The 16,789-nt window shown below is 47.3% G+C and overlaps 33 non-coding genes across 33 annotated transcripts; all 33 read left to right on the top strand.

Annotated features, from left to right (window-relative positions):
• The first annotated feature begins 128 nt into the window (after window positions 1-128).
• Trnat-agu (transfer RNA threonine (anticodon AGU)) lies at window positions 129-200 on the top strand. Its single transcript has one exon. It is a non-coding gene; the product is annotated as a tRNA-Thr (tRNA).
• A 556-nt stretch (window positions 201-756) lies between these two features.
• Window positions 757-829, top strand: Trnar-ucg (transfer RNA arginine (anticodon UCG)). Its single transcript has one exon. It is a non-coding gene; the product is annotated as a tRNA-Arg (tRNA).
• Window positions 830-1,268: 439 nt separating this feature from the next.
• Trnak-cuu (transfer RNA lysine (anticodon CUU)) lies at window positions 1,269-1,341 on the top strand. The gene has a single exon. It is a non-coding gene; the product is annotated as a tRNA-Lys (tRNA).
• A 318-nt stretch (window positions 1,342-1,659) lies between these two features.
• Window positions 1,660-1,731, top strand: Trnat-agu (transfer RNA threonine (anticodon AGU)). Its single transcript has one exon. It is a non-coding gene; the product is annotated as a tRNA-Thr (tRNA).
• A 545-nt stretch (window positions 1,732-2,276) lies between these two features.
• Trnar-ucg (transfer RNA arginine (anticodon UCG)) lies at window positions 2,277-2,349 on the top strand. The gene has a single exon. It is a non-coding gene; the product is annotated as a tRNA-Arg (tRNA).
• A 439-nt stretch (window positions 2,350-2,788) lies between these two features.
• Window positions 2,789-2,861, top strand: Trnak-cuu (transfer RNA lysine (anticodon CUU)). The gene has a single exon. It is a non-coding gene; the product is annotated as a tRNA-Lys (tRNA).
• Window positions 2,862-3,179: 318 nt separating this feature from the next.
• Window positions 3,180-3,251, top strand: Trnat-agu (transfer RNA threonine (anticodon AGU)). The gene has a single exon. It is a non-coding gene; the product is annotated as a tRNA-Thr (tRNA).
• A 545-nt stretch (window positions 3,252-3,796) lies between these two features.
• Trnar-ucg (transfer RNA arginine (anticodon UCG)) lies at window positions 3,797-3,869 on the top strand. Its single transcript has one exon. It is a non-coding gene; the product is annotated as a tRNA-Arg (tRNA).
• A 439-nt stretch (window positions 3,870-4,308) lies between these two features.
• Window positions 4,309-4,381, top strand: Trnak-cuu (transfer RNA lysine (anticodon CUU)). Its single transcript has one exon. It is a non-coding gene; the product is annotated as a tRNA-Lys (tRNA).
• Window positions 4,382-4,699: 318 nt separating this feature from the next.
• Trnat-agu (transfer RNA threonine (anticodon AGU)) lies at window positions 4,700-4,771 on the top strand. Its single transcript has one exon. It is a non-coding gene; the product is annotated as a tRNA-Thr (tRNA).
• A 544-nt stretch (window positions 4,772-5,315) lies between these two features.
• On the top strand, window positions 5,316-5,388 carry Trnar-ucg (transfer RNA arginine (anticodon UCG)). The gene has a single exon. It is a non-coding gene; the product is annotated as a tRNA-Arg (tRNA).
• Window positions 5,389-5,827: 439 nt separating this feature from the next.
• Window positions 5,828-5,900, top strand: Trnak-cuu (transfer RNA lysine (anticodon CUU)). Its single transcript has one exon. It is a non-coding gene; the product is annotated as a tRNA-Lys (tRNA).
• Window positions 5,901-6,218: 318 nt separating this feature from the next.
• Trnat-agu (transfer RNA threonine (anticodon AGU)) lies at window positions 6,219-6,290 on the top strand. Its single transcript has one exon. It is a non-coding gene; the product is annotated as a tRNA-Thr (tRNA).
• A 544-nt stretch (window positions 6,291-6,834) lies between these two features.
• On the top strand, window positions 6,835-6,907 carry Trnar-ucg (transfer RNA arginine (anticodon UCG)). Its single transcript has one exon. It is a non-coding gene; the product is annotated as a tRNA-Arg (tRNA).
• A 439-nt stretch (window positions 6,908-7,346) lies between these two features.
• Trnak-cuu (transfer RNA lysine (anticodon CUU)) lies at window positions 7,347-7,419 on the top strand. The gene has a single exon. It is a non-coding gene; the product is annotated as a tRNA-Lys (tRNA).
• A 318-nt stretch (window positions 7,420-7,737) lies between these two features.
• Trnat-agu (transfer RNA threonine (anticodon AGU)) lies at window positions 7,738-7,809 on the top strand. Its single transcript has one exon. It is a non-coding gene; the product is annotated as a tRNA-Thr (tRNA).
• A 551-nt stretch (window positions 7,810-8,360) lies between these two features.
• Window positions 8,361-8,433, top strand: Trnar-ucg (transfer RNA arginine (anticodon UCG)). Its single transcript has one exon. It is a non-coding gene; the product is annotated as a tRNA-Arg (tRNA).
• A 438-nt stretch (window positions 8,434-8,871) lies between these two features.
• Window positions 8,872-8,944, top strand: Trnak-cuu (transfer RNA lysine (anticodon CUU)). Its single transcript has one exon. It is a non-coding gene; the product is annotated as a tRNA-Lys (tRNA).
• Window positions 8,945-9,262: 318 nt separating this feature from the next.
• Trnat-agu (transfer RNA threonine (anticodon AGU)) lies at window positions 9,263-9,334 on the top strand. Its single transcript has one exon. It is a non-coding gene; the product is annotated as a tRNA-Thr (tRNA).
• A 545-nt stretch (window positions 9,335-9,879) lies between these two features.
• Trnar-ucg (transfer RNA arginine (anticodon UCG)) lies at window positions 9,880-9,952 on the top strand. Its single transcript has one exon. It is a non-coding gene; the product is annotated as a tRNA-Arg (tRNA).
• Window positions 9,953-10,390: 438 nt separating this feature from the next.
• Window positions 10,391-10,463, top strand: Trnak-cuu (transfer RNA lysine (anticodon CUU)). Its single transcript has one exon. It is a non-coding gene; the product is annotated as a tRNA-Lys (tRNA).
• A 318-nt stretch (window positions 10,464-10,781) lies between these two features.
• Window positions 10,782-10,853, top strand: Trnat-agu (transfer RNA threonine (anticodon AGU)). The gene has a single exon. It is a non-coding gene; the product is annotated as a tRNA-Thr (tRNA).
• A 549-nt stretch (window positions 10,854-11,402) lies between these two features.
• Trnar-ucg (transfer RNA arginine (anticodon UCG)) lies at window positions 11,403-11,475 on the top strand. The gene has a single exon. It is a non-coding gene; the product is annotated as a tRNA-Arg (tRNA).
• A 439-nt stretch (window positions 11,476-11,914) lies between these two features.
• On the top strand, window positions 11,915-11,987 carry Trnak-cuu (transfer RNA lysine (anticodon CUU)). The gene has a single exon. It is a non-coding gene; the product is annotated as a tRNA-Lys (tRNA).
• A 318-nt stretch (window positions 11,988-12,305) lies between these two features.
• On the top strand, window positions 12,306-12,377 carry Trnat-agu (transfer RNA threonine (anticodon AGU)). Its single transcript has one exon. It is a non-coding gene; the product is annotated as a tRNA-Thr (tRNA).
• A 539-nt stretch (window positions 12,378-12,916) lies between these two features.
• Trnar-ucg (transfer RNA arginine (anticodon UCG)) lies at window positions 12,917-12,989 on the top strand. The gene has a single exon. It is a non-coding gene; the product is annotated as a tRNA-Arg (tRNA).
• A 439-nt stretch (window positions 12,990-13,428) lies between these two features.
• Trnak-cuu (transfer RNA lysine (anticodon CUU)) lies at window positions 13,429-13,501 on the top strand. Its single transcript has one exon. It is a non-coding gene; the product is annotated as a tRNA-Lys (tRNA).
• Window positions 13,502-13,819: 318 nt separating this feature from the next.
• Window positions 13,820-13,891, top strand: Trnat-agu (transfer RNA threonine (anticodon AGU)). The gene has a single exon. It is a non-coding gene; the product is annotated as a tRNA-Thr (tRNA).
• Window positions 13,892-14,448: 557 nt separating this feature from the next.
• Window positions 14,449-14,521, top strand: Trnar-ucg (transfer RNA arginine (anticodon UCG)). Its single transcript has one exon. It is a non-coding gene; the product is annotated as a tRNA-Arg (tRNA).
• A 439-nt stretch (window positions 14,522-14,960) lies between these two features.
• Window positions 14,961-15,033, top strand: Trnak-cuu (transfer RNA lysine (anticodon CUU)). The gene has a single exon. It is a non-coding gene; the product is annotated as a tRNA-Lys (tRNA).
• Window positions 15,034-15,351: 318 nt separating this feature from the next.
• On the top strand, window positions 15,352-15,423 carry Trnat-agu (transfer RNA threonine (anticodon AGU)). The gene has a single exon. It is a non-coding gene; the product is annotated as a tRNA-Thr (tRNA).
• A 545-nt stretch (window positions 15,424-15,968) lies between these two features.
• On the top strand, window positions 15,969-16,041 carry Trnar-ucg (transfer RNA arginine (anticodon UCG)). The gene has a single exon. It is a non-coding gene; the product is annotated as a tRNA-Arg (tRNA).
• Window positions 16,042-16,480: 439 nt separating this feature from the next.
• On the top strand, window positions 16,481-16,553 carry Trnak-cuu (transfer RNA lysine (anticodon CUU)). The gene has a single exon. It is a non-coding gene; the product is annotated as a tRNA-Lys (tRNA).
• The last annotated feature ends 236 nt before the right edge of the window (window positions 16,554-16,789 follow it).

Here is a 16,789-nt window from a genome sequence, read left to right as displayed (position 1 = left end):
TGTGTAGGAAAGCAGCAGCTGTGCTAACGAAATGCAAATAATGGTCGCTCATGCGGTGCGTTTCGAGCTGAAGGGCTCCGATTCACTAGTCTGTAAGAACAAAGTACCCGAAAAGCGCGCTAGGAGGCGCCTCCTTAGCTCAGTGGCAGAGCGCTGGTCTAGTAAACCAGAGGTCGTGAGTTCGATCCTCACAGGAGGCAAATGAATTTTGTAACAGCCCCTCCCACCGTGGCCCTTTCGAAAAAAGCGGTCAAGGATATAAAAATTATGAATGGGTGCGGTATTTAAGAAATGCTCTCGCAAATGAATAGTGTGAATGGTGCTATTAAAGTGGGCACCAGACACTGCTGCTTTTGGCAGTCTCCGGTGAATGCCGACGTGAAATACTTAGTTCTTGTGATGTATTTTCTACCCCTGATAAAGACCATCGCGATTATCATCGTCGTCGTCGTCGTCGTCGGCGGCGGCGGCGGCGCTTTGGTAATAGCGACAACTCGCCATTGTATCACTTAAGGTGAGGTACCTTCCGCAAGCGACTGAGATGGCACTAAGCGATTGAAGCTGATTTGCCACCTCTTGTTTGATCAGCGTCATAAGGGCTTGAATGTAACTTGCGATGGGACACAGCAAGAAGTAGCGTCGCACTTTTAGTACTAAAATTTGAGATGGAGAACTGGGTCAAAGATGGGAAATTCATTCCGCCAAGTGTACAAATGGTGAAAATGAGGTGTGTGTGGGGAAGCATATTGCGCCAGTGACCGTGTGGCCTAATGGATAAGGCGTCGGACTTCGGATCCGAAGATTGCAGGTTCGAATCCTGTCACGGTCGAGTTTTTCCTGTTCTGCAAAAGATGCATGCTGTTTTAGTGTGTTGTTTGAGTACTGCAAAACTAGTTGAAAGTAGCTGCTGTCCGCTTCCTGGCTGCAAAACCGGCGTCTACCTGAAGCACAAGCAACACAAGGGTGATCTGTAGCGAAATTTTCGGCACAGTGCCGTTCAGGAGAGTTTTTGTTGCAACTACTGCATCTGATTCAGGACCCAAGGGCTACGCCACAGGCGTCTGCGCACAGTCGAGCATGTGTGTTGAATAATGGTGCTGATAGCCACGTATCATTTCAAGCAGATTTGATGCCTTTCGGAGACAATTTTTCATTAAATAGGATTGTAGCTGATTTGTGGCAGCAGGAAATAAGCTGTAGTCAAAAGAATCTTCAATAGATGGTCGCAGGTCAAATCAGTATTGTATGGCTCGTAACCCTTGTGTACAGCCCGGCTAGCTCAGTCGGTAGAGCATGAGACTCTTAATCTCAGGGTCGTGGGTTCGAGCCCCACGCTGGGCGGCTCAAAATTTTGTGTCTACGCGGATCCAACATGCGCCCCTCTCGTGAGCCTTGCGTGATGAACGTAACGGGTTACGACGATGCCTAGCTTCGGATGAATATCAGAGGAACGGTATTTGAAGCTGAAAGTAACTCTGAAATGAAATAAATTTGTTTTGGAATTTAATTTGTACATCGATATGGTGTGAGATGTGTAGGAAAGCAGCAGCTGTGCTAACGAAATGCAAATAATGGTCGCTCATGCGGTGCGTTTCGAGCTGAAGGGCTCCGATTGACTAGTCTGTAAGAACAAAGTACCCGAAAAGCGCACTAGGAGGCGCCTCCTTAGCTCAGTGGCAGAGCGCTGGTCTAGTAAACCAGAGGTCGTGAGTTCGATCCTCACAGGAGGCAAATGAATTTTGTAACAGCCCCTCCCACCGTGGCCCTTTCGAAAAAAGCGGTCAAGGATAAAAAAAATTATGAATGGGTGCGGTATTTAAGAAATGCTCTCGCAAATGAATAGTGTGAATGGTGCTATTAAAGTGGGCACCAGACACTGCTGCTTTTGGCAGTCTCCGGTGAATGCCGACGTGAAATACTTAGTTCTTGTGATGTATTTTCTACCCCTGATAAAGACCCTCGCGATTATCATCGTCGTCGTCGGCGGCGGCGGCGCTTTGGTAATAGCGACAACTCGCCATTGTGTCACTTAAGGTGAGGTACCTTCCGCAAGCGACTGAGATGGCACTAAGCGATTGAAGCTGATTTGCCACCTCTTGTTTGATCAGCGTCATAAGGGCTTGAATGTAACTTGCGATGGGACACAGCAAGAAGTAGCGTCGCACTTTTAGTACTAAAATTTGAGATGGAGAACTGGGTCAAAGATGGGAAATTCATTCCGCCAAGTGTACAAATGGTGAAAATGAGGTGTGTGTGGGGAAGCATATTGCGCCAGTGACCGTGTGGCCTAATGGATAAGGCGTCGGACTTCGGATCCGAAGATTGCAGGTTCGAATCCTGTCACGGTCGAGTTTTTCCTGTTCTGCAAAAGATGCATGCTGTTTTAGTGTGTTGTTTGAGTACTGCAAAACTAGTTGAAAGTAGCTGCTGTCCGCTTCCTGGCTGCAAAACCGGCGTCTACCTGAAGCACAAGCAACACAAGGGTGATCTGTAGCGAAATTTTCGGCACAGTGCCGTTCAGGAGAGTTTTTGTTGCAACTACTGCATCTGATTCAGGACCCAAGGGCTACGCCACAGGCGTCTGCGCACAGTCGAGCATGTGTGTTGAATAATGGTGCTGATAGCCACGTATCATTTCAAGCAGATTTGATGCCTTTCGGAGACAATTTTTCATTAAATAGGATTGTAGCTGATTTGTGGCAGCAGGAAATAAGCTGTAGTCAAAAGAATCTTCAATAGATGGTCGCAGGTCAAATCAGTATTGTATGGCTCGTAACCCTTGTGTACAGCCCGGCTAGCTCAGTCGGTAGAGCATGAGACTCTTAATCTCAGGGTCGTGGGTTCGAGCCCCACGCTGGGCGGCTCAAAATTTTGTGTCTACGCGGATCCAACATGCGCCCCTCTCGTGAGCCTTGCGTGATGAACGTAACGGGTTACGACGATGCCTAGCTTCGGATGAATATCAGAGGAACGGTATTTGAAGCTGAAAGTAACTCTGAAATGAAATAAATTTGTTTTGGAATTTAATTTGTACATCGATATGGTGTGAGATGTGTAGGAAAGCAGCAGCTGTGCTAACGAAATGCAAATAATGGTCGCTCATGCGGTGCGTTTCGAGCTGAAGGGCTCCGATTGACTAGTCTGTAAGAACAAAGTACCCGAAAAGCGCGCTAGGAGGCGCCTCCTTAGCTCAGTGGCAGAGCGCTGGTCTAGTAAACCAGAGGTCGTGAGTTCGATCCTCACAGGAGGCAAATGAATTTTGTAACAGCCCCTCCCACCGTGGCCCTTTCGAAAAAAGCGGTCAAGGATAAAAAAAATTATGAATGGGTGCGGTATTTAAGAAATGCTCTCGCAAATGAATAGTGTGAATGGTGCTATTAAAGTGGGCACCAGACACTGCTGCTTTTGGCAGTCTCCGGTGAATGCCGACGTGAAATACTTAGTTCTTGTGATGTATTTTCTACCCCTGATAAAGACCCTCGCGATTATCATCGTCGTCGTCGGCGGCGGCGGCGCTTTGGTAATAGCGACAACTCGCCATTGTGTCACTTAAGGTGAGGTACCTTCCGCAAGCGACTGAGATGGCACTAAGCGATTGAAGCTGATTTGCCACCTCTTGTTTGATCAGCGTCATAAGGGCTTGAATGTAACTTGCGATGGGACACAGCAAGAAGTAGCGTCGCACTTTTAGTACTAAAATTTGAGATGGAGAACTGGGTCAAAGATGGGAAATTCATTCCGCCAAGTGTACAAATGGTGAAAATGAGGTGTGTGTGGGGAAGCATATTGCGCCAGTGACCGTGTGGCATAATGGATAAGGCGTCGGACTTCGGATCCGAAGATTGCAGGTTCGAATCCTGTCATGGTCGAGTTTTTCCTGTTCTGCAAAAGATGCATGCTGTTTTAGTGTGTTGTTTGAGTACTGCAAAACTAGTTGAAAGTAGCTGCTGTCCGCTTCCTGGCTGCAAAACCGGCGTCTACCTGAAGCACAAGCAACACAAGGGTGATCTGTAGCGAAATTTTCGGCACAGTGCCGTTCAGGAGAGTTTTTGTTGCAACTACTGCATCTGATTCAGGACCCAAGGGCTACGCCACAGGCGTCTGCGCACAGTCGAGCATGTGTGTTGAATAATGGTGCTGATAGCCACGTATCATTTCAAGCAGATTTGATGCCTTTCGGAGACAATTTTTCATTAAATAGGATTGTAGCTGATTTGTGGCAGCAGGAAATAAGCTGTAGTCAAAAGAATCTTCAATAGATGGTCGCAGGTCAAATCAGTATTGTATGGCTCGTAACCCTTGTGTACAGCCCGGCTAGCTCAGTCGGTAGAGCATGAGACTCTTAATCTCAGGGTCGTGGGTTCGAGCCCCACGCTGGGCGCCTCAAAATTTTGTGTCTACGCGGATCCAACATGCGCCCCTCTCGTGAGCCTTGCGTGATGAACGTAACGGGTTACGACGATGCCTAGCTTCGGATGAATATCAGAGGAACGGTATTTGAAGCTGAAAGTAACTCTGAAATGAAATAAATTTGTTTTGGAATTTAATTTGTACATCGATATGATGTGAGATGTGTAGGAAAGCAGCAGCTGTGCTAACGAAATGCAAATAATGGTCGCTCATGCGGTGCGTTTCGAGCTGAAGGGCTCCGATTCACTAGTCTGTAAGAACAAAGTACCCGAAAAGCGCGCTAGGAGGCGCCTCCTTAGCTCAGTGGCAGAGCGCTGGTCTAGTAAACCAGAGGTCGTGAGTTCGATCCTCACAGGAGGCAAATGAATTTTGTAACAGCCCCTCCCACCGTGGCCCTTTCGAAAAAAGCGGTCAAGGATATAAAAATTATGAATGGGTGCGGTATTTAAGAAATGCTCTCGCAAATGAATAGTGTGAATGGTGCTATTAAAGTGGGCACCAGACACTGCTGCTTTTGGCAGTCTCCAGTGAATGCCGACGTGAAATACTTAGTTCTTGTGATGTATTTTCTACCCCTGATAAAGACCCTCGCGATTATCATCGTCGTCGTCGGCGGCGGCGGCGCTTTGGTAATAGCGACAACTCGCCATTGTATCACTTAAGGTGAGGTACCTTCCGCAAGCGACTGAGATGGCACTAAGCGATTGAAGCTGATTTGCCACCTCTTGTTTGATCAGCGTCATAAGGGCTTGAATGTAACTTGCGATGGGACACAGCAAGAAGTAGCGTCGCACTTTTAGTACTAAAATTTGAGATGGAGAACTGGGTCAAAGATGGGAAATTCATTCCGCCAAGTGTACAAATGGTGAAAATGAGGTGTGTGTGGGGAAGCATATTGCGCCAGTGACCGTGTGGCCTAATGGATAAGGCGTCGGACTTCGGATCCGAAGATTGCAGGTTCGAATCCTGTCATGGTCGAGTTTTTCCTGTTCTGCAAAAGATGCATGCTGTTTTAGTGTGTTGTTTGAGTACTGCAAAACTAGTTGAAAGTAGCTGCTGTCCGCTTCCTGGCTGCAAAACCGGCGTCTACCTGAAGCACAAGCAACACAAGGGTGATCTGTAGCGAAATTTTCGGCACAGTGCCGTTCAGGAGAGTTTTTGTTGCAACTACTGCATCTGATTCAGGACCCAAGGGCTACGCCACAGGCGTCTGCGCACAGTCGAGCATGTGTGTTGAATAATGGTGCTGATAGCCACGTATCATTTCAAGCAGATTTGATGCCTTTCGGAGACAATTTTTCATTAAATAGGATTGTAGCTGATTTGTGGCAGCAGGAAATAAGCTGTAGTCAAAAGAATCTTCAATAGATGGTCGCAGGTCAAATCAGTATTGTATGGCTCGTAACCCTTGTGTACAGCCCGGCTAGCTCAGTCGGTAGAGCATGAGACTCTTAATCTCAGGGTCGTGGGTTCGAGCCCCACGCTGGGCGGCTCAAAATTTTGTGTCTACGCGGATCCAACATGCGCCCCTCTCGTGAGCCTTGCGTGATGAACGTAACGGGTTACGACGATGCCTAGCTTCGGATGAATATCAGAGGAACGGTATTTGAAGCTGAAAGTAACTCTGAAATGAAATAAATTTGTTTTGGAATTTAATTTGTACATCGATATGATGTGAGATGTGTAGGAAAGCAGCAGCTGTGCTAACGAAATGCAAATAATGGTCGCTCATGCGGTGCGTTTCGAGCTGAAGGGCTCCGATTCACTAGTCTGTAAGAACAAAGTACCCGAAAAGCGCGCTAGGAGGCGCCTCCTTAGCTCAGTGGCAGAGCGCTGGTCTAGTAAACCAGAGGTCGTGAGTTCGATCCTCACAGGAGGCAAATGAATTTTGTAACAGCCCCTCCCACCGTGGCCCTTTCGAAAAAAGCGGTCAAGGATATAAAAATTATGAATGGGTGCGGTATTTAAGAAATGCTCTCGCAAATGAATAGTGTGAATGGTGCTATTAAAGTGGGCACCAGACACTGCTGCTTTTGGCAGTCTCCGGTGAATGCCGACGTGAAATACTTAGTTCTTGTGATGTATTTTCTACCCCTGATAAAGACCCTCGCGATTATCATCGTCGTCGTCGGCGGCGGCGGCGCTTTGGTAATAGCGACAACTCGCCATTGTATCACTTAAGGTGAGGTACCTTCCGCAAGCGACTGAGATGGCACTAAGCGATTGAAGCTGATTTGCCACCTCTTGTTTGATCAGCGTCATAAGGGCTTGAATGTAACTTGCGATGGGACACAGCAAGAAGTAGCGTCGCACTTTTAGTACTAAAATTTGAGATGGAGAACTGGGTCAAAGATGGGAAATTCATTCCGCCAAGTGTACAAATGGTGAAAATGAGGTGTGTGTGGGGAAGCATATTGCGCCAGTGACCGTGTGGCCTAATGGATAAGGCGTCGGACTTCGGATCCGAAGATTGCAGGTTCGAATCCTGTCACGGTCGAGTTTTTCCTGTTCTGCAAAAGATGCATGCTGTTTTAGTGTGTTGTTTGAGTACTGCAAAACTAGTTGAAAGTAGCTGCTGTCCGCTTCCTGGCTGCAAAACCGGCGTCTACCTGAAGCACAAGCAACACAAGGGTGATCTGTAGCGAAATTTTCGGCACAGTGCCGTTCAGGAGAGTTTTTGTTGCAACTACTGCATCTGATTCAGGACCCAAGGGCTACGCCACAGGCGTCTGCGCACAGTCGAGCATGTGTGTTGAATAATGGTGCTGATAGCCACGTATCATTTCAAGCAGATTTGATGCCTTTCGGAGACAATTTTTCATTAAATAGGATTGTAGCTGATTTGTGGCAGCAGGAAATAAGCTGTAGTCAAAAGAATCTTCAATAGATGGTCGCAGGTCAAATCAGTATTGTATGGCTCGTAACCCTTGTGTACAGCCCGGCTAGCTCAGTCGGTAGAGCATGAGACTCTTAATCTCAGGGTCGTGGGTTCGAGCCCCACGCTGGGCGGCTCAAAATTTTGTGTCTACGCGGATCCAACATGCGCCCCTCTCGTGAGCCTTGCGTGATGAACGTAACGGGTTACGACGATGCCTAGCTTCGGATGAATATCAGAGGAACGGTATTTGAAGCTGAAAGTAACTCTGAAATGAAATAAATTTGTTTTGGAATTTAATTTGTACATCGATATGGTGTGAGATGTGTAGGAAAGCAGCAGCTGTGCTAACGAAATGCAAATAATGGTCGCTCATGCGGTGCGTTTCGAGCTGAAGGGCTCCGATTCACTAGTCTGTAAGAACAAAGTACCCGAAAAGCGCGCTAGGAGGCGCCTCCTTAGCTCAGTGGCAGAGCGCTGGTCTAGTAAACCAGAGGTCGTGAGTTCGATCCTCACAGGAGGCAAATGAATTTTGTAACAGCCCCTCCCACCGTGGCCCTTTCGAAAAAAGCGGTCAAGGATAAAAAAAATTATGAATGGGTGCGGTATTTAAGAAATGCTCTCGCAAATGAATAGTGTGAATGGTGCTATTAAAGTGGGCACCAGACACTGCTGCTTTTGGCAGTCTCCGGTGAATGCCGACGTGAAATACTTAGTTCTTGTGATGTATTTTCTACCCCTGATAAAGACCCTCGCGATTATCATCGTCGTCGTCGTCGTCGGCGGCGGCGGCGCTTTGGTAATAGCGACAACTCGCCATTGTATCACTTAAGGTGAGGTACCTTCCGCAAGCGACTGAGATGGCACTAAGCGATTGAAGCTGATTTGCCACCTCTTGTTTGATCAGCGTCATAAGGGCTTGAATGTAACTTGCGATGGGACACAGCAAGAAGTAGCGTCACACTTTTAGTACTAAAATTTGAGATGGAGAACTGGGTCAAAGATGGGAAATTCATTCCGCCAAGTGTACAAATGGTGAAAATGAGGTGTGTGTGGGGAAGCATATTGCGCCAGTGACCGTGTGGCCTAATGGAAAAGGCGTGGGACTTCGGATCCGAAGATTGCAGGTTCGAATCCTGTCACGGTCGAGTTTTTCCTGTTCTGCAAAAGATGCATGCTGTTTTAGTGTGTTGTTTGAGTACTGCAAAACTAGTTGAAAGTAGCTGCTGTCCGCTTCCTGGCTGCAAAACCGGCGTCTACCTGAAGCACAAGCAACACAAGGGTGATCTGTAGCGAAATTTTCGGCACAGTGCCGTTCAGGAGAGTTTTTGTTGCAACTAGTGCATCTGATTCAGGACCCAGGGCTACGCCACAGGCGTCTGCGCACAGTCGAGCATGTGTGTTGAATAATGGTGCTGATAGCCACGTATCATTTCAAGCAGATTTGATGCCTTTCGGAGACAATTTTTCATTAAATAGGATTGTAGCTGATTTGTGGCAGCAGGAAATAAGCTGTAGTCAAAAGAATCTTCAATAGATGGTCGCAGGTCAAATCAGTATTGTATGGCTCGTAACCCTTGTGTACAGCCCGGCTAGCTCAGTCGGTAGAGCATGAGACTCTTAATCTCAGGGTCGTGGGTTCGAGCCCCACGCTGGGCGGCTCAAAATTTTGTGTCTACGCGGATCCAACATGCGCCCCTCTCGTGAGCCTTGCGTGATGAACGTAACGGGTTACGACGATGCCTAGCTTCGGATGAATATCAGAGGAACGGTATTTGAAGCTGAAAGTAACTCTGAAATGAAATAAATTTGTTTTGGAATTTAATTTGTACATCGATATGGTGTGAGATGTGTAGGAAAGCAGCAGCTGTGCTAACGAAATGCAAATAATGGTCGCTCATGCGGTGCGTTTCGAGCTGAAGGGCTCCGATTGACTAGTCTGTAAGAACAAAGTACCCGAAAAGCGCGCTAGGAGGCGCCTCCTTAGCTCAGTGGCAGAGCGCTGGTCTAGTAAACCAGAGGTCGTGAGTTCGATCCTCACAGGAGGCAAATGAATTTTGTAACAGCCCCTCCCACCGTGGCCCTTTCGAAAAAAGCGGTCAAGGATAAAAAAAATTATGAATGGGTGCGGTATTTAAGAAATGCTCTCGCAAATGAATAGTGTGAATGGTGCTATTAAAGTGGGCACCAGACACTGCTGCTTTTGGCAGTCTCCGGTGAATGCCGACGTGAAATACTTAGTTCTTGTGATGTATTTTCTACCCCTGATAAAGACCCTCGCGATTATCATCGTCGTCGTCGGCGGCGGCGGCGCTTTGGTAATAGCGACAACTCGCCATTGTATCACTTAAGGTGAGGTACCTTCCGCAAGCGACTGAGATGGCACTAAGCGATTGAAGCTGATTTGCCACCTCTTGTTTGATCAGCGTCATAAGGGCTTGAATGTAACTTGCGATGGGACACAGCAAGAAGTAGCGTCGCACTTTTAGTACTAAAATTTGAGATGGAGAACTGGGTCAAAGATGGGAAATTCATTCCGCCAAGTGTACAAATGGTGAAAATGAGGTGTGTGTGGGGAAGCATATTGCGCCAGTGACCGTGTGGCCTAATGGAAAAGGCGTGGGACTTCGGATCCGAAGATTGCAGGTTCGAATCCTGTCACGGTCGAGTTTTTCCTGTTCTGCAAAAGATGCATGCTGTTTTAGTGTGTTGTTTGAGTACTGCAAAACTAGTTGAAAGTAGCTGCTGTCCGCTTCCTGGCTGCAAAACCGGCGTCTACCTGAAGCACAAGCAACACAAGGGTGATCTGTAGCGAAATTTTCGGCACAGTGCCGTTCAGGAGAGTTTTTGTTGCAACTAGTGCATCTGATTCAGGACCCAGGGCTACGCCACAGGCGTCTGCGCACAGTCGAGCATGTGTGTTGAATAATGGTGCTGATAGCCACGTATCATTTCAAGCAGATTTGATGCCTTTCGGAGACAATTTTTCATTAAATAGGATTGTAGCTGATTTGTGGCAGCAGGAAATAAGCTGTAGTCAAAAGAATCTTCAATAGATGGTCGCAGGTCAAATCAGTATTGTATGGCTCGTAACCCTTGTGTACAGCCCGGCTAGCTCAGTCGGTAGAGCATGAGACTCTTAATCTCAGGGTCGTGGGTTCGAGCCCCACGCTGGGCGGCTCAAAATTTTGTGTCTACGCGGATCCAACATGCGCCCCTCTCGTGAGCCTTGCGTGATGAACGTAACGGGTTACGACGATGCCTAGCTTCGGATGAATATCAGAGGAACGGTATTTGAAGCTGAAAGTAACTCTGAAATGAAATAAATTTGTTTTGGAATTTAATTTGTACATCGATATGGTGTGAGATGTGTAGGAAAGCAGCAGCTGTGCTAACGAAATGCAAATAATGGTCGCTCATGCGGTGCGTTTCGAGCTGAAGGGCTCCGATTGACTAGTCTGTAAGAACAAAGTACCCGAAAAGCGCGCTAGGAGGCGCCTCCTTAGCTCAGTGGCAGAGCGCTGGTCTAGTAAACCAGAGGTCGTGAGTTCGATCCTCACAGGAGGCAAATGAATTTTGTAACAGCCCCTCCCACCGTGGCCCTTTCGAAAAAAGCGGTCAAGGATAAAAAAAATTATGAATGGGTGCGGTATTTAAGAAATGCTCTCGCAAATGAATAGTGTGAATGGTGCTATTAAAGTGGGCACCAGACACTGCTGCTTTTGGCAGTCTCCGGTGAATGCCGACGTGAAAGAAATACTTAGTTCTTGTGATGTATTTTCTACCCCTGATAAAGACCCTCGCGATTATCATCGTCGTCGGCGGCGGCGGCGGCGCTTTGGTAATAGCGACAACTCGCCATTGTATCACTTAAGGTGAGGTACCCTCTGCAAGCGACTGAGATGGCACTAAGCGATTGAAGCTGATTTGCCACCTCTTGTTTGATCAGCGTCATAAGGGCTTGAATGTAACTTGCGATGGGACACAGCAAGAAGTAGCGTCGCACTTTTAGTACTAAAATTTGAGATGGAGAACTGGGTCAAAGATGGGAAATTCATTCCGCCAAGTGTACAAATGGTGAAAATGAGGTGTGTGTGGGGAAGCATATTGCGCCAGTGACCGTGTGGCCTAATGGATAAGGCGTCGGACTTCGGATCCGAAGATTGCAGGTTCGAATCCTGTCACGGTCGAGTTTTTCCTGTTCTGCAAAAGATGCATGCTGTTTTAGTGTGTTGTTTGAGTACTGCAAAACTAGTTGAAAGTAGCTGCTGTCCGCTTCCTGGCTGCAAAACCGGCGTCTACCTGAAGCACAAGCAACACAAGGGTGATCTGTAGCGAAATTTTCGGCACAGTGCCGTTCAGGAGAGTTTTTGTTGCAACTACTGCATCTGATTCAGGACCCAAGGGCTACGCCACAGGCGTCTGCGCACAGTCGAGCATGTGTGTTGAATAATGGTGCTGATAGCCACGTATCATTTCAAGCAGATTTGATGCCTTTCGGAGACAATTTTTCATTAAATAGGATTGTAGCTGATTTGTGGCAGCAGGAAATAAGCTGTAGTCAAAAGAATCTTCAATAGATGGTCGCAGGTCAAATCAGTATTGTATGGCTCGTAACCCTTGTGTACAGCCCGGCTAGCTCAGTCGGTAGAGCATGAGACTCTTAATCTCAGGGTCGTGGGTTCGAGCCCCACGCTGGGCGGCTCAATATTTTGTGTCTACGCGGATCCAACATGCGCCCCTCTCGTGAGCCTTGCGTGATGAACGTAACGGGTTACGACGATGCCTAGCTTCGGATGAATATCAGAGGAACGGTATTTGAAGCTGAAAGTAACTCTGAAATGAAATAAATTTGTTTTGGAATTTAATTTGTACATCGATATGGTGTGAGATGTGTAGGAAAGCAGCAGCTGTGCTAACGAAATGCAAATAATGGTCGCTCATGCGGTGCGTTTCGAGCTGAAGGGCTCCGATTGACTAGTCTGTAAGAACAAAGTACCCGAAAAGCGCGCTAGGAGGCGCCTCCTTAGCTCAGTGGCAGAGCGCTGGTCTAGTAAACCAGAGGTCGTGAGTTCGATCCTCACAGGAGGCAAATGAATTTTGTAACAGCCCCTCCCACCGTGGCCCTTTCGAAAAAAGCGGTCAAGGATAAAAAAAATTATGAATGGGTGCGGTATTTAAGAAATGCTCTCGCAAATGAATAGTGTGAATGGTGCTATTAAAGTGGGCACCAGACACTGCTGCTTTTGGCAGTCTCCGGTGAATGCCGACGTGAAATACTTAGTTCTTGTGATGTATTTTCTACCCCTGATAAAGACCCTCGCGATTATCATCGTCGTCGGCGGCGGCGCTTTGGTAATAGCGACAACTCGCCATTGTATCACTTAAGGTGAGGTACCTTCCGCAAGCGACTGAGATGGCACTAAGCGATTGAAGCTGATTTGCCACCTCTTGTTTGATCAGCGTCATAAGGGCTTGAATGTAACTTGCGATGGGACACAGCAAGAAGTAGCGTCGCACTTTTAGTACTAAAATTTGAGATGGAGAACTGGGTCAAAGATGGGAAATTCATTCCGCCAAGTGTACAAATGGTGAAAATGAGGTGTGTGTGGGGAAGCATATTGCGCCAGTGACCGTGTGGCCTAATGGATAAGGCGTCGGACTTCGGATCCGAAGATTGCAGGTTCGAATCCTGTCACGGTCGAGTTTTTCCTGTTCTGCAAAAGATGCATGCTGTTTTAGTGTGTTGTTTGAGTACTGCAAAACTAGTTGAAAGTAGCTGCTGTCCGCTTCCTGGCTGCAAAACCGGCGTCTACCTGAAGCACAAGCAACACAAGGGTGATCTGTAGCGAAATTTTCGGCACAGTGCCGTTCAGGAGAGTTTTTTTTGCAACTACTGCATCTGATTCAGGACCCAAGGGCTACGCCACAGGCGTCTGCGCACAGTCGAGCATGTGTGTTGAATAATGGTGCTGATAGCCACGTATCATTTCAAGCAGATTTGATGCCTTTCGGAGACAATTTTTCATTAAATAGGATTGTAGCTGATTTGTGGCAGCAGGAAATAAGCTGTAGTCAAAAGAATCTTCAATAGATGGTCGCAGGTCAAATCAGTATTGTATGGCTCGTAACCCTTGTGTACAGCCCGGCTAGCTCAGTCGGTAGAGCATGAGACTCTTAATCTCAGGGTCGTGGGTTCGAGCCCCACGCTGGGCGGCTCAATATTTTGTGTCTACGCGGATCCAACATGCGCCCCTCTCGTGAGCCTTGCGTGATGAACGTAACGGGTTACGACGATGCCTAGCTTCGGATGAATATCAGAGGAACGGTATTTGAAGCTGAAAGTAACTCTGAAATGAAATAAATTTGTTTTGGAATTTAATTTGTACATCGATATGGTGTGAGATGTGTAGGAAAGCAGCAGCTGTGCTAACGAAATGCAAATAATGGTCGCTCATGCGGTGCGTTTCGAGCTGAAGGGCTCCGATTCACTAGTCTGTAAGAACAAAGTACCCGAAAAGCGCGCTAGGAGGCGCCTCCTTAGCTCAGTGGCAGAGCGCTGGTCTAGTAAACCAGAGGTCGTGAGTTCGATCCTCACAGGAGGCAAATGAATTTTGTAACAGCCCCTCCCACCGTGGCCCTTTCGAAAAAAGCGGTCAAGGATAAAAAAAATTATGAATGGGTGCGGTATTTAAGAAATGCTCTCGCAAATGAATAGTGTGAATGGTGCTATTAAAGTGGGCACCAGACACTGCTGCTTTTGGCAGTCTCCGGTGAATGCCGACGTGAAATACTTAGTTCTTGTGATGTATTTTCTACCCCTGATAAAGACCATCGCGATTATCATCGTCGTCGTCGTCGTCGTCGGCGGCGGCGGCGGCGCTTTGGTAATAGCGACAACTCGCCATTGTATCACTTAAGGTGAGGTACCTTCCGCAAGCGACTGAGATGGCACTAAGCGATTGAAGCTGATTTGCCACCTCTTGTTTGATCAGCGTCATAAGGGCTTGAATGTAACTTGCGATGGGACACAGCAAGAAGTAGCGTCGTACTTTTAGTACTAAAATTTGAGATGGAGAACTGGGTCAAAGATGGGAAATTCATTCCGCCAAGTGTACAAATGGTGAAAATGAGGTGTGTGTGGGGAAGCATATTGCGCCAGTGACCGTGTGGCCTAATGGATAAGGCGTCGGACTTCGGATCCGAAGATTGCAGGTTCGAATCCTGTCACGGTCGAGTTTTTCCTGTTCTGCAAAAGATGCATGCTGTTTTAGTGTGTTGTTTGAGTACTGCAAAACTAGTTGAAAGTAGCTGCTGTCCGCTTCCTGGCTGCAAAACCGGCGTCTACCTGAAGCACAAGCAAGACAAGGGTGATGTGTAGCGAAATTTTCGGCACAGTGCCGTTCAGGAGAGTTTTTGTTGCAACTACTGCATCTGATTCAGGACCCAAGGGCTACGCCACAGGCGTCTGCGCACAGTCGAGCATGTGTGTTGAATAATGGTGCTGATAGCCACGTATCATTTCAAGCAGATTTGATGCCTTTCGGAGACAATTTTTCATTAAATAGGATTGTAGCTGATTTGTGGCAGCAGGAAATAAGCTGTAGTCAAAAGAATCTTCAATAGATGGTCGCAGGTCAAATCAGTATTGTATGGCTCGTAACCCTTGTGTACAGCCCGGCTAGCTCAGTCGGTAGAGCATGAGACTCTTAATCTCAGGGTCGTGGGTTCGAGCCCCACGCTGGGCGGCTCAAAATTTTGTGTCTACGCGGATCCAACATGCGCCCCTCTCGTGAGCCTTGCGTGATGAACGTAACGGGTTACGACGATGCCTAGCTTCGGATGAATATCAGAGGAACGGTATTTGAAGCTGAAAGTAACTCTGAAATGAAATAAATTTGTTTTGGAATTTAATTTGTACGTCGATATGGTGTGAGATGTGTAGGAAAGCAGCAGCTGTGCTAACGAAATGCAAATAATGGTCGCTCATGCGGTGCGTTTCGAGCTGAAGGGCTCCGATTCACTAGTCTGTAAGAACAAAGTACCCGAAAAGCGCGCTAGGAGGCGCCTCCTTAGCTCAGTGGCAGAGCGCTGGTCTAGTAAACCAGAGGTCGTGAGTTCGATCCTCACAGGAGGCAAATGAATTTTGTAACAGCCCCTCCCACCGTGGCCCTTTCGAAAAAAGCGGTCAAGGATAAAAAAAATTATGAATGGGTGCGGTATTTAAGAAATGCTCTCGCAAATGAATAGTGTGAATGGTGCTATTAAAGTGGGCACCAGACACTGCTGCTTTTGGCAGTCTCCGGTGAATGCCGACGTGAAATACTTAGTTCTTGTGATGTATTTTCTACCCCTGATAAAGACCCTCGCGATTATCATCGTCGTCGTCGGCGGCGGCGGCGCTTTGGTAATAGCGACAACTCGCCATTGTATCACTTAAGGTGAGGTACCTTCCGCAAGCGACTGAGATGGCACTAAGCGATTGAAGCTGATTTGCCACCTCTTGTTTGATCAGCGTCATAAGGGCTTGAATGTAACTTGCGATGGGACACAGCAAGAAGTAGCGTCGCACTTTTAGTACTAAAATTTGAGATGGAGATCTGGGTCAAAGATGGGAAATTCATTCCGTCAAGTGTACAAATGGTGAAAATGAGGTGTGTGTGGGGAAGCATATTGCGCCAGTGACCGTGTGGCCTAATGGATAAGGCGTCGGACTTCGGATCCGAAGATTGCAGGTTCGAATCCTGTCATGGTCGAGTTTTTCCTGTTCTGCCAAAGATGCATGCTGTTTTAGTGTGTTGTTTGAGTACTGCAAAACTAGTTGAAAGTAGCTGCTGTCCGCTTCCTGGCTGCAAAACCGGCGTCTACCTGAAGCACAAGCAACACAAGGGTGATCTGTAGCGAAATTTTCGGCACAGTGCCGTTCAGGAGAGTTTTTGTTGCAACTACTGCATCTGATTCAGGACCCAAGGGCTACGCCACAGGCGTCTGCGCACAGTCGAGCATGTGTGTTGAATAATGGTGCTGATAGCCACGTATCATTTCAAGCAGATTTGATGCCTTTCGGAGACAATTTTTCATTAAATAGGATTGTAGCTGATTTGTGGCAGCAGGAAATAAGCTGTAGTCAAAAGAATCTTCAATAGATGGTCGCAGGTCAAATCAGTATTGTATGGCTCGTAACCCTTGTGTACAGCCCGGCTAGCTCAGTCGGTAGAGCATGAGACTCTTAATCTCAGGGTCGTGGGTTCGAGCCCCACGCTGGGCGGCTCAAAATTTTGTGTCTACGCGAATCCAACATGCGCCCCTCTCGTGAGCCTTGCGTGATGAACGTAACGGGTTACGACGATGCCTAGCTTCGGATGAATATCAGAGGAACGGTATTTGAAGCTGAAAGTAACTCTGAAATGAAATAAATTTGTTTTGGAATTTAATTTGTACATCGATATGATGTGAGATGTGTAGGAAAGCAGCAGCTGTGCTAACGAAATGCAAATAATGGTC

This window comes from Schistocerca cancellata, chromosome 8 (genome assembly GCF_023864275.1).
Source record: "Schistocerca cancellata isolate TAMUIC-IGC-003103 chromosome 8, iqSchCanc2.1, whole genome shotgun sequence".
In the NCBI taxonomy this organism is placed as follows: Eukaryota; Metazoa; Arthropoda; class Insecta; order Orthoptera; family Acrididae; genus Schistocerca; species Schistocerca cancellata.
The sequence above is the reverse complement of the archived record's forward strand: the minus strand, read 5'-3'. Positions and strand labels throughout refer to the sequence as shown.